A 14,080-nucleotide genomic window follows, 5' to 3' on the forward strand; every position below is an offset into this window, starting at 1 on the left:
ACAGAGGAGGGGCGCCTGGGGGACAGCGCCCCACACACCGTGGACCAAACTCAGTAAAGGGCTGGAGCGTGTGCCCACCGGGGCCTGTGGAGAAGCTGGTTGGTCAGGCAGCTCTGGGCAGAGGGGGCTGTGCCCTGCTGTCTTTCATTTTCCCCCTCATGATCTAAAATTCATATATATTCATGGGTTTACTTAGGGAGGGGGCTTCCTGGCTAGAACAGAAGCTCTTGAGGACTGGAGACAAGTCTGCACAGCATAGGGACTCAATCAGCGTGTTACATGATTGTTTTCTCTTCAAGCATTTCTCCAAGAAGACTCTGAGCTCCATGCTTTGTGGTCAGAGTGGACTCAGGTTTTGGGGGTCCGAATGGTGGGTCGCTCTCCACTCAGCTGCTTAAACCTCAGGTGGAACTGTGGCCCCGGAAGTGCAATTCCAAGCAGCACAGGCTCCAGATGCCAGGGCGCCAAGCAGACACAGCCCAGGATCCTGCACTCCCCCCGGGACAGGCGGAGGCTGGGAGGGCACAAGACAGTGATGACTCTCCTGCTGCCGGGCACCCCCGAGCTGTGCAGGTCAGTGCCCCCCGCGGCCCCGGGAGCACCCAGGCCAGTGCGGACTGGGAGCTCCTGTAGTTACTGCGGGAGCTGACTCTAGAGCTGGAAGGCTGGCCGCCGCCAGTGTGGTTGTTCCTCCTGGTATCACCCTGTGCCTAGGACAGAGCGGGGCACCAGGGAACAGGGGCCATACAGGATAAACAACTCCCACTGAGCCGTGCCTGGCAGGGGGCGGGGCAGTGCCCCCAGGTGCACACTCCTGAGAATCAGCACAGGAGGCCCCTCCCCCAGAAGACCAGTTAGAAGGACTGGGAAAGAGCAAGTTCTTGACTGAACAGTGCTGGAAAGCTCCAAGGGAAGTCGAGGGATTTAGAGTACATAGAACCAGAGGATACCCCTCTTTATTTTTTGTTTTTGTTTTTGTTTTTTCTTCCTTTTTCTAGTACAACTTGTTTTTAGCCACTCTGCAGTGAGCAAAATGACTAGAAAGAGAACTCACCACAAAAGAATCAGAAACAGTTCTCTCTGCCACAGAGTTACAAAATTTAGATTACACTTTGATGTCAGAAAACCATTTCAGAAGCACAATTATAAAGCTACTGGTGGCCCTGGAAAAAAGCATAAAGGATTTAAGAGACTTCATGAAGCCTGCAAATTTAGATCTAATCAGGCTGAAATTAAAAATCAATTGAATGAGATGCAATCCAAACTGGAGGTCCTAATGACGAGAATTAATGAGGTAGAGGAAAGACTGAGTGACATAGAAGACAAGTTGATGGCAAGGAAGGAAGCTGAGGAAAAAAGAGAAAAACAATGAAAAGATCATGAGGAAAGGTTAAGGGAAATAAATGACATCCTCAGAAGGAAAAATCTACGTTTAATTGGGATTCCAGAGGGCGCTGAAAGGGACAGAGGACCAGAAAGTGTATTTGAACAAATCATAGCTGAGAACTTCCCTAACTTAGGGAGGGAAACAGGCACTCAGATCCAGGAGATAGAGAGATTGCCCCCCTAAAATCAATAAAAACCATTCAACACCTTGACATTTAATAGTGAAACTTGCAAATTCCAAAAATAAAGAGAAAATTCTTAAAGCAGCAAGAGACAAGAGATCCCTAACTTACATGGGGAGAAGTATTAGATTAAGAGCAGACCTCTCCACAGAGAACTGGCAGGCTAGAAAGGGCTGGAAGGATATATTCAGGGTCCTAAATGAGAAGAACATGCAGCCAAGAGTACTCTATCCAGCAATGCTTTCATTCAGAATAGAAGGAGAGATAAAGAGCTTCCAAGATAGGCAGAAACTGGAGGAATATGTGACCACCAAACCAGCTCTGCAAGAAATATTAAGAGGGACTCTGTAAAAGAAAGAGGAAGCCAAAAAAAATAATCCACAAAAACAGGGACTGAATAGGTATTATGATCACACTAAATTCATATCTTTCAATAGTAACTCTGAACGTGAATGGGCTTAATGATCCCATCAAAAGACGCAGGGTTTCAGACTGGATAAAAAAGCAAGACCCATCTATGTCCTGTCTACAAGAGACTCATTTTAGACCTAAGGACACCTACAGCCTGAAAATGAAAGGTTGGAGAACCATTTACCATTCAAAAGATCCTCAAAAGAAAGCAGGGGTAGCAATCCTCATATCAGATAAATTAAAATTTATCCCAAAGACTGTAGTAAGAGATGAAGAGGGACACTATATCATACTTAAAGGATCTATCCAACAAGAGGACCTAAGAATCATGAATATGCCCCTAATGTGGGAGCTGCCAAGTACATCAATCAATTAATAACCAAAGTTAGGACATACTTAGATAATAATACACTAATAGTAGGAGACTTCAACACGGCGCTTTCTGCAAATGACAGATCTTCTAAGCACAACATCTCCAAAGAAACAGGAGCTTTAAATAATACACTGGACCAGATGGATTTCACAGATATTTACAGAACTTTACATCCAAATACAACTGAATACATTCTTCTCAAGTGCACATGGAACTTTCTCCAGAATAGACCACATGCTGAGTCACAAATCAGGTCTTCACTGATAACAAAAGATTGGGATTGTCCCCTGCATATTTTCAGACCATAATGCTTTGAAACTTGAACTCAATCACAAGAAGAAATTTGGAAGAAATTCAAACATGTGGAGGTTAAAGAGCATCCTGCTAAAAGACAAAAGGGTCAACCATGAAATTAGAGAAGACTTAAAAGATTCATGAAAACTAATGAGAATGAAGATAAAACCGTTCAAAATCTTTGGGATACAGCAAAAGCAGTCCTGAGGGGGAAATATATCGCAATACAAGCATCCTTCAAAAAATTGGAAAAAACTCAAATACACAAGCTAACCTTGCACCTAAAGGAACTGGAGAAAGAACAGCAAATAAAACTTACACGAAGCAGAGGAAGAGAGTTAATAAAGATTCAAGCAGAACTCAATGAAATAGAGACCAGAAGAACTGTAGAACAGATAAGCAACCCAGGATTTGGTTCTTTGAAAGAATTAATCAGATAAACCATTAGCCAGCCTTATTAAAAAGAAAAAAGACTCTAATTTAAAAAATCATGAATTAAAAAAGAGAGATCACAACCAATGCCAGGGAAATACAAACGGTTTTAAAAACATATTATAAGCAGCTATATGCCAATAAATTAGGCAATCTAGAAGAAATGGACGCATTTCTGGAAAACCACAAACTACCAAAACTGGAACAGGAAGAAATAGAAAACCTGAACAGGCCGATAACCAGGGAGGAAATTGAAGCAGTCATCAAAAACCTCCCAAGACACAGAAGTCCAGGGCCAGATGGCTTCCCAGAGGAATTCTATCAAATGTTTAAAGAAGAAACAATACCTATTCTACTAAAGATGTTCCAAAAGATATAAAGGGATGGAGTACTTCCAAACCCATTTTATGAGGCCAGCATCACCTTAATTCCAAAACCAGACAAAGACCCTACCAAAAAGGAGAATTACAGACCAATATCCCTGATGAACACAGATTCAAAAATTCTCCATGAGATACTAGCCAATAGGATCCAACAGTACATTAAGAAGATTATTCACCGTGACCAAGTGGGATTTATCCCCAGGATACAAGGCTGGTTCAACACTCGTAAAGCAATTAACATGATAGATCATATCAACAAGAGAAAAAACAAGAACCATATGATCCTCTCAATAGATGCAGAGAAAGCATTTGACAAAATATAGTGTCCATTCCTGATCAAAACTTTTCAGAGTGTAGGAATAGAGGGAACATTCGTCAGCATCTTAAAAGCCATCTACAAAAAGCCCAAAGCAAATATCATTCTCAATGGGAAACACTGGGAGCCTTTCCCCTAAGATCAGGAGCAAGACAGGGATGTCCACCCTCACCACTGCTATTCAACATGGTACTAGAAGTCTTAGCCTCAGCAATCAGGCAACAAAAAGAAGTAAAAGGCATTCAAATTGGCAAAGAAGAAGTCAAACTCTCCCTCTTCGCCGATGACATGATACTCTACATAGAAAACCCAAAAGACTCCACCCCAAGATTGCTAGAACTCATACAGCAATTCGGCAGTGTGGCAGGATACAAAATCAATGCCCAGAAATAAGTGGTATTTCTATACACTAACAATGAGACTGAAGAAAGAGAAATTAAGGAGTCAATCCCATTTATAATTGCACCCGGAAGCATAAGATACCGAGGAATAAACCTAACCAAAGAGGTAAAGGATCTATACCCTAAAAACTACAGAACACTTCTGAAAGAAATTGAGGAAGACACAAAGAGATGGAAAAATATTCCATGCTCATGAATTGGAAGAATTAATATTGTGAAACTGTAAATGTGACCCAGGGCAATTTACACATTTAATGCAATACTTACCAAAATACCATGGACTTTCTTCAGAGAATTGGAACAAATCATCTTAAGATTTGTGTGGAATCAGAAAAGACCCTGAATAACCAGGGAAATATTGAAAAAGAAAACCATAGCTGGGGGCATCACAATGCCAGATTTCAGGTTGTACTACAAAGCTGTGGTCATCAAGACAGTGTGGTACTGGCACAAAAACAGACACATAGATCAATGCAACAGAATAAAGAACCCAGAAATGGGCCCTCAACTCTATGGTCAACTAATATTCGACACAGCAGGAAAGACTATCCACTGGAAAAAGGACAGTCTCTTCAATAAATGGTGCTGGGAAAATTGGACAGCCACATGCAGAAGAATGAAACTAGACCATTCTCTGACACCATACATAAAGATAAACTCAAAATGGATGAAAGATCTAAATGTGAGAAAAGATTCCATCAAAATCCTAGAGGAGAACAACGGCAACCCCCCTTTTGAACTTGGCCACAGCAACTTCTTGGAAGATACGTCTATGAAGGCAAGGGAAATAAAAGCAAAAATGAATTATTGGGACGTCATCAAGATAAAAAGCTTCTGCACAGCAAAAGAAACAGTCAACAAAACTAAAAGACAACCTACAGAATGGGAGATGGTATTTGCAAATGACCTATCAGATAAAGGGCTAGTATCCAAGATATACAAAGATCTTATTAAACTCAACAGCAAAGAAACAAACAGTCCAATCAAGAAATGGACAAAAGACATGAACAGAAATCTCACAGAGGAAGACATAGACATGGCCAACAAGCACATGAGAAAATGCTCCGCATCACTTGCCATCAGGGAAATACAAATCAAAACCACAATGAGATACCACCTCACACCAGTGAGAATGGGGAAAATTAACAAGACAGAAAACAACAAATGTTGGAGAGGATGTGGAGAAAGTGGAATCCTCTTGCCCTGTTGGTGGGAATGTGAACTGGTGCAGCCACTCTGGACAAGTGTGTGGAGTTTCCTCAAAGAGTTAAAAATAGACCTGCCCTACGACCCAGCAATTGCACTGCTAGGGTTTTCCCCCAAAGATATAGATGCAGTGAAACGCAGGTACACCTGCACCCCAATGTTTTTTTTGCACCCCAGTGTTTATAGCAACAATGTCCACAATAGCCAAACTGTAGAAGGAGCCTCGTGTCCATCGACAGATGAGTGGATAAAGGAGATGTGGTCTCTGTTTACAATGGAATATTCCTCAGTCATTAGAAACGACAAATACCCACCATTTGCTTCAACTTGGATAGAACGGAGGGTATTATGCTGAGTGAAATAAGTTAGTTGGAGAAGGACAGACATTACATGGTCTCATTCATTCAGGAAATATAAAAACTAGTCAAAGGGAATAAAGGGGAAAGGAGAGAAAATGAGTGAGAAATATCAGTGAGGGTGAGAGGACGTGAGAGACTCCTAACTCTAGGAAGCGATCAAGGGATGGTGGAAAGGGAGGTGGGCGAAGGAACGGGGTGACTGGGTGACGGGCACTGAGGGGGGCACTTGACAGGATGAGCACTGGGTTTTATGCTATATGTTGGCAAACTGAACTCCAATAAAAATATACCAAAAAAAGGTGTTTTTTAATATCCAAATACTTTGAGATTTTTCCAGGTGTCCTCTTCTGTTGTTTTCTCTTTTAAATTACATTGTGGTCTGAGAACATACTTTGTAGGATTTCTTTCTTTCTTTCTTTCTTTCTTTCTTTCTTTCTTTCTTTCTTTCTTTCTTTTTTTAGTTTGTTAAGGTATATCTTATGGTTAAGAATGTGAGCTATCTTGGGGGATGTTCCTTGCAGGCTTGACAAGAATGTATATTCCACTGATGTTGAAGAGCATATTCTATTAATATCAGTTAGATCAAGTTGATTGCTACTGCTCTTCAAGTCACCTATATCCTTTTGATCTCCTACCTCCTTGACCTATCAAGTAGTTATAGAGGTATTGGTCTCCAACTTTAATACTGGATTTGTCTGTTTCTCCTGTCACTTTAATAAGTTTTGGCCTCCTACATTTTGGATGGTGCTCTGTTGTTATGTTCATATATACTTAGGATTGTTCTGTCTTTTGGAGAACTGACTCCTTTGTTATTATGTCTTCTCTTTTTATTTATTTTTATTTATTGTATTTTAGATTTTTATTTATTTATTCATGAGAAACACAGAGAGTAGAGAGAGAGAGAGGCAGAGACACAGGCAGAGGGAGAAACAGGCTCCATGCAGGGAACCCGACATGGGACTTGATCCCGGGCCTTCAGGACCACACCCTGGGCCAAAGGCGACACTAAACCGCTGAGCCACCCGGGTTGCCCTGTCTTCCTCATTTAAAAAAAGATTTTATTTATTTATTTGAGAGAGAGAGAGAGAGAAAGCAAGAGAACATGAGCAGGGGGAGCAACAGAGGGAGAGGGAGAAGCAGGCTCCTTGTTGAGTCGGGCGACTAATGTGGGGCTTGATCCAAGGACCCTGGGATCATGACCTGAGCTGAAAGCAGACACTGAAGCAACTGAGCAACCCAGGTTCCCCTATGTATTCCTCTTTTATGCCCCACAAATTTCCTTGCTCTGAAGTCTACTTTGTGTCAAATCAACATGGCTACCACAGCTTTCTTGTATTAGTTTTAGTGTAATGTACTATTTTTCTTCTTTTCTTTAAAGTATCACAGTCTGAGTATTTAAAGTAGACCAATTGTGTGGTTCTGCCCTTCCAAGAAAAGCCATTGCTTTTTGGTGTGCTTAGTTTGCTTTTTGTTGTAAGGAGTGATGTGATGACTTCCAAGCTTTTTATATGTCAGAGCTGAAACCAGAAGTCTTACTAGTCTTTTTAAAAATCAACATCTTGGGGCACCTGGGTGGCTCAGTCAGTTAAGTGTCTGACTTGATTTTGGCTCAGGTCATGGTCTTGGGGTCCTGAGATCGAGCCCCACATTGGGCTCTGCACTCAGCATAGAATCTGCTTGTCCTTCTTGCTCTGCTCCTCCCCCACTCTGTCTCTGTCTCTGTCAAATGAATAAATAAATGAATAAAATCTTAAAAAAAATTAAAGCATCTTCTTACTATCTTCTTCCTCTCCAACCTGTATAAAAATCCTTCCCTTTTTTTCTCATAACCTCTTTCAGGGGGCTTTCTCAGCAGAGTTGTTTGGCCTCTGAGAATACTGGAATAGTGTTTTGTTCTTTATATCACAGCTATTTGATTCTTGAAATTCACAGAGGGCTGTACCATCTCACTCTCTACCCGGAAATTCTACTAATTCTCACATCTGGTCCCAACAATGACGTCAGCATCACTCATGCCTTTGTACAACATTCATATATACTTTTTTGTAAAGATTCCACTGTGTTTTCTTTTCTTTTGGTTTACTTTGGAAGAGCTCCAGAATATCAGTCAAGTTGTATGAATCCCAACTGAGAACCTAATTTAAATTCCTTCTCGTGGGGTCCTGAAGGGCATAAAAAGTAAGAGTCTAGAAATTGGGGAAGGTGAGCATCCAATTTCAATGTTTCCAACAGTTAGGATATGATGGCCTGTACAGATCACAGTAGATGACAGATAATGGTATAGATTTTCACATAATCAGAAGTATGGTGGGAGACAGTACAAAGTTGAGCAGGCTGGGATTGAGCAACATCTCAAGAACACAGCTTAAAAAATTCTTTCTATTTTGTCAAAACTAGTGTGTTGGGGGTTGCTTCTTCATTTCAAGATGGCTGCCCCATCTGCATCTTTCTCTCTCTCTCTTTTTCAGGCAGTTGACATCTTTATTGCTTTGGAAGTGGGAGGCAGGTGCTCAGGAACTCTTGGTAGGTCAGGCCACTTCTTTACCATCACAGGCTTCTGGCTGTGCAGTATGGCTCTGGTTGTGCGAATGGCAACCACGTGCAGATCTGGGGGTAATTGTTCTTGTGGATCATGGGCCTGATGCTGCTTAGAGTGGCCTGGGCATTCTGGTTCATGGTGGTCTGCAATTAGGAGGTGGTGGGATCTCAGTTTCATGAGCACCACTGTCAGTCCCAGGCCCCATGCCCACAATCTAGCTTTGTATCAGCCCATTGTTACAGAAGGAGTTGAGAACCTTCAGGTTATTTGGGTCGATGCTGAATGTCTGTTTGTTCCTCTTCATCAGGAAGCTGGAGCAGTTCTGCAGGGACCATCCATTGCAGGTAAGTGGACATGGTGGTAGCTCCTTTCACTATGGCAACCAGAAATGGAAAGTGCATCTGTCACTTAACAGGAAGGAAAAAGAAGTGCCCCTATTAAGCTCTTTGTTTATAACCAGTTATAGCACATGGGTACCCCTCTTGGAAGAGAGACAAGAAGTGAGTGTAGCCTTTCTAGGAAATGTGCTATGGAGAAGGAATTGAAGATGAGTGTGAAGAAATGCATAGTGGCAGCCTCTATCAACTGGCTTACCTAAGTTTCAGAAACAATATACTATGTCATTTGGTCCTTATCACAACTCTCTGTCATACAAACTGGATGGTTGACAGTCTGATATGAATTGAGGGGCAGGTGTTCATACTTCTATATCATTATTTTTCTTCCTTCTTGTCTTTCAAGACCTATTTCACAGTTCTATTCCTCCATGAAACTGGGCCATGCCAGTCTCTTTTCATGGAGAAACTCTTATTTTCTAGGCTAGCATTTTAAATAACACTATATTGTAAGTTTTGATATCTACTCAAAGAGACTCCTTTTTTTCTGTTGATAACTTATTCATGCAGTTCCTGGTGATGTTAATGATAATCATTGTGTATTTTCAAGAATAGAATACAATTTACCCTAAAAATAACTCTGAAAAATATCTCTGATTCAATCCTTCAGTAATCCTACCCTGAAAAAAATTCAATTGTGCCCCTTATTTCTTGTTTTTACTCTTTTTGTCATCAAGGATAAATATTGACAAAGGGTAAGTATTTTGACATAAGAAAAAGAGATGAAATCTCATAGACAAAAAGGCAAAGGATGGAATAGTCGATTTACAAAAAAAGATATATAAGTGGAAAGTGAGGAGCATCTGGATGGCTCAATTGGTTAACTATCCAACTCTTGATTTTGGTTCAGGGCATGATCTCAGGGTCGTAAGATCAAGCCCCAGTGGGGCTCCATGCTCAGCATAGAGTTTGCTTGTCTGTTTTCCTCTGCTCCTCCGCCCACTTGTTCTCTCTCTCTCTCTCAAATAAATAAATAAAATCTTTTAAATGGAAAGTGAGCATATGAAAATGTTCAATTTAAGAGATAATAAAAGAAATGCAAATTAAACAATGAAATTGTTTCATCCATAAATTTGCAAATTATAAAATATTAACACCCAGCTTTAACTAAAGTTGAATGCATTAAATTGCCTCATATGGGCCCGATATAAATTAGTATAAGTTGACACAAGTTTACCGGAGGGCAATATGCAAATTTGTGTTAAGATACTTAAAAATATTCACAGTGCATGAGCCATCAACTTCACTTCTTTAATGGATCTTCAGGAAATTAAGACAAATGTCCACTGGGATATAGCCAAAGTATAATATTTTCAGTGTTACTGATGACAAAATGTTTATAGTATGTATGCATGTGTGTATATGGAAGGAGACTAAATAACACAGAACAGAAATTTGTTTAAACCTATTTATATAAAAACTATTGTAATATATATATGGAATCAGACCTAGTTCCCATAGGAAACAGAGATGGTACACTTGAAATAGGATAATTCGAAGGGTTTATTTACATGCAGGAACATAAGGCTAGTAGCAGACAAGATATTATTATTTTAACCTTGAAAGCATAAGAGAAAGGGAAAAAAATGTTGTGTAGAGTTGGTTGCTTTTTTTATTTTTAAAGAAGTCATTCTTTTTTTTTTTTAAGTGAGGGAAGGGAAGATGGGTCCAGGGAGAGAGAGAATCTCAAGCAGGCTCCATGCCCAGCATGGATCCCTTTGTGGGGCTCAATTGAACAGCCCTGAGATCAAGACCTGAGCAGAAATTCAGAGTCAGATGCTTAACTGATTGAGTCACCCACATGCCCCAAGAGTTAGTTGATCTTAAAAGCAGTCATGAGTGACCTTTGGATGAGGAAAATAGCCAGCTCCAGGCAACCTTTCAGGGAGAAAACCAAGGGAATAAATCCCCAGTCTCACACCCCCCTCCCTTCCCTGCATTCTAATGCCAGGGCTCCCCACTGGCGTAACCCAACAGGAGCCCTTTGGGATGGTCCATGTAGGCCAGCTTGTAATTATGAGAGTCTTATGGTGGTGGTGGGGGGGACAGTGGGGAATGAGAAAAGGTAAAAAATAGTGGAAAATGGTATGGAAAGGGTGCCAAACAGAAGCATCTCCAACAGTCCACTCCTTTTGGTTTGCAATATCCACTTTTGTATTTCATTGGAATAAAATCTTCGTTTTCCTAACAGAGGAATTATACGAAGTCCCATTAGTTGTTGTATCATGGCAGGATGATAAAAAATTTCTTGATATTCTTACCTAACGTATAAAACATTAGGTAATTCCAGAGTTCACATAATATAGTGTGGCAAAAGAGATTAGTTACACAAAACATAGCTGTATTCGATTCCACTTCTTTAAATGGTTATGCGGGCTAGGTTGATTATCATAGCTTCCTTCTTCTACAACACATTACATGTGGTCTTCTCCTTTGCTGGTGTGTCAGCTGGATGGTAATCTTTCCTGGGGGTTATTCAAAATTTTATCCCTAAAGGATTTGAGTCTTTGATGTCTAATTTTTACTGCCATGATGTAATTTTTCATGGATCAGGACTATTGAGTATGGTCAGCTAAAATGTGCCATAGTAAATGCCCCGAGTTTCAACATGGATGGTCCTTTTAGCCTTTATTGTGTAGTAACAGCCAAATTTCTCCCTGGTAATCAGAATAAATCACTTACCCAGTACAGTGATCCTCTTCCATGGCTGTTGGTTCAGTGGCACAAGAAGCCCCAAATGGCCAGGTATCAGTGTCAGCTTCCACACCTGGGACTGTACCTCTCTTCTCTGATGCAGGGGTTTCTCTTTAGGCTGCTAGGATATCCACTTTCACTGAACTCAAGTTTGTAGTAATTGGAAAAATAATAATTCCAGTTATTAGATCCAATAGTTAGTTAGAGGGGTCATGCATATTTATGCCCATTGGTTTCTGGACTCATTCAAATATGAGGGAGAGAGCACCATATATTGACAGGTGCTGAGGTGTTTTCCCTCAGCTGGTGCTATAATTGAAGCTTTAGCAGTCCACTGCACCCTACATAAAGCCAGCTGCTTTTTGGAGAAGGAGCACCTGGTAAGGCCTGTGAGATCTATGGGCACTGGAAAACATTATTGCACTTTGGAGAGATCATAAAAGGGATTGAGTGAAAGATTGCATAGTGAAGGTGAAACTCCAATCCTCCCATCACCAGAACGAAGACCACCAGCCTCAGACTCCCCTGGCAGCGATTCAAAGATTATTTGCTAAGACTGAACTTCTCTATAGAGAAGATCCACAAATACTGACATCTGCAGGGTATTCAGTGAAACATTTGTTTGGCCATTTGATTATGTAATTGTGAATTCCATTGGCAGACAAAGCCTACCCATGGAGAAAAGAACTTCTGATCAGTTTTTTGTTATCTCAGCTTTAAATATGAATGGGCTACCTAGAATCACCAAATGTTTGGAGGATGATATGGGCACAGCAAAAGAGACCAAAGAAATTGAGATAATGCAGAGAATAGAAGAACTTAACTTGTATCATCATGGATTAAGAATAAGTTTCTGGAGAGGTGCCTGGTTGGCTCAGTTGGTAGAGCATGTGACTTGATCTCAGGGCTGTGACTTCAATCCTCATGTTGGGTGTGGAGCCTACTTAAAAAAATAAAAATTAAAAGAATGAGTTCTTGGAAGTGAAAATATGATTAAAAATAAGAAATTTGATTGAAAGATTGGAATATTCAGTCATTGAAATATCCTAGAAATTGAAATTAAAAAATGAAATTGTTTACAATAAAGACAAAAGATTTTTTACAAAGTAAAAAGTAGAACAGGCAAATAAGGGCTTCTGAAAGTGATCATTTTCTTCCCAGAATAATTTTTTCCTGCGTTACATAAGAAATAATGCAAGAACATTACCCAGAATTGAGTCTCCAAACTGCAAGAGCCCCACAAGAGCCCAGCATGATGAATGAAAAAAAAAAAAAAAAGGTCTATTGCAGTGTATTTTATTTGGAACCTCAGGAGTCTAGAAATAAAGAAGAGGATCCTAAATTAGTACAGAAAAAAAACCCCAACTAGATCACCTACAAAGTATATGAAATAAGGATAACTTTTGACTTCTCTGCAACATTAGAAGTTGTAAAACAGTGGAATCATATTTAAAACAGAGAAAACAAAAGCTGTATGTATACTTAGACATACTTAGCATGTATACATATACTTACTTATATGTATACGCCTGAGTGGCTCAGTGGTTGACAGGTTGAGCATCTGCCTTCAGCTGGGGGGTGGGAGGGTGATCCTGGGGTCTGGGGATTGAGTCCCACATAGGGCTCCCCGCAGGGAGCCTGCTTCTCCCTTTGTGTCTCTGCCTCTTTCTGTGTCTCTCATGAATAAATAAAATCTTTTAAAAAATCAGATGTGTAGACTGGATTGAATAAACTTTGAGAATACTGCTAATTTATTCTTTCAAGAGTGTTAGCTGTCTTGCAATTGGCCACAATGTAGAATATTTCCTTGCATAGAGGCATGAAAATTGTAAGACCATTAGTATTAGGTATAATTCTCCTCCAAAACAGCAAAATGGAATTAAAATAAAAATGTTCTCCATTTATTCATTGCTGATTGAATACCAGGCATTTTACATAATTAGCAAATGATTATCACAATAACCCTTCATGTTAGTTCAGGCATAGAAACTGAGATTCAAATTAATTAGTGGCAGAGAGGGGCTTTGAAATAAATCAGTTTTACTACAAAATCCAGAGTGCTGTCTCTAAGCTAACCTGCTCCTTGACCCTAAAATACAAACAGATCCCAAGCTGTTTAGGCTTTTGCACATATGAGAAAATGAAGAAAATACATTTTTAGTGGATACAGTTTCAGACTCCAAGAATCTTCCATTTGACACTAAATAATGATGATGATGATGATGATGATAATAAAAACACTATTCTAAGACAAAGTCTAGGCATTAGGTTGAAAATCTGCAGCCTGTAAACACTGGAAATATCCTTATTTCCCTCTTTTTTTCAGAGTACTAATCCTTGAGCAGACCATCTTTAGTGGGTACCTGACAACTCAGCAAGGGACATCTAAAAAATCCTGAAATAAATAGAACTCATTGTTTTAGAATCTTAGTTTTAGTTAATGGAGAATAATTAAAGACATTATTTGCTATTTTAAACTAAAAGATTATGGAGTAGTTTGCAACATTTACTCCAATTTTATTTTATTTTTATTTTATTTTTTTAAAGATTTTATTTATTTATTCATGAGAGACACAGAGAGAGAGAGAGGGAGGCAGAGACACAGGCAGAGGGAGAAGTAGGCTTCATGCAGGGAGCCCGATGTGGGATTCAATCCCGGGTCTCCAGGATCACACCCTGGGCTGAAGGCGGCGCTCAACCGCTGAGCCA

General features: G+C 40.1%; 1 pseudogene; it reads right to left on the reverse strand.

The window, feature by feature from the left end:
• Positions 1-8,207: 8,207 nt before the first annotated feature.
• On the reverse strand, positions 8,208-8,638 carry LOC140628539 (large ribosomal subunit protein eL28 pseudogene; annotated as a pseudogene).
• Positions 8,639-14,080: the final 5,442 nt, after the last annotated feature.

Source organism: Canis lupus, chromosome X, assembly GCF_048164855.1.
Source record: "Canis lupus baileyi chromosome X, mCanLup2.hap1, whole genome shotgun sequence".
NCBI classification, from domain to species: Eukaryota; Metazoa; Chordata; class Mammalia; order Carnivora; family Canidae; genus Canis; species Canis lupus.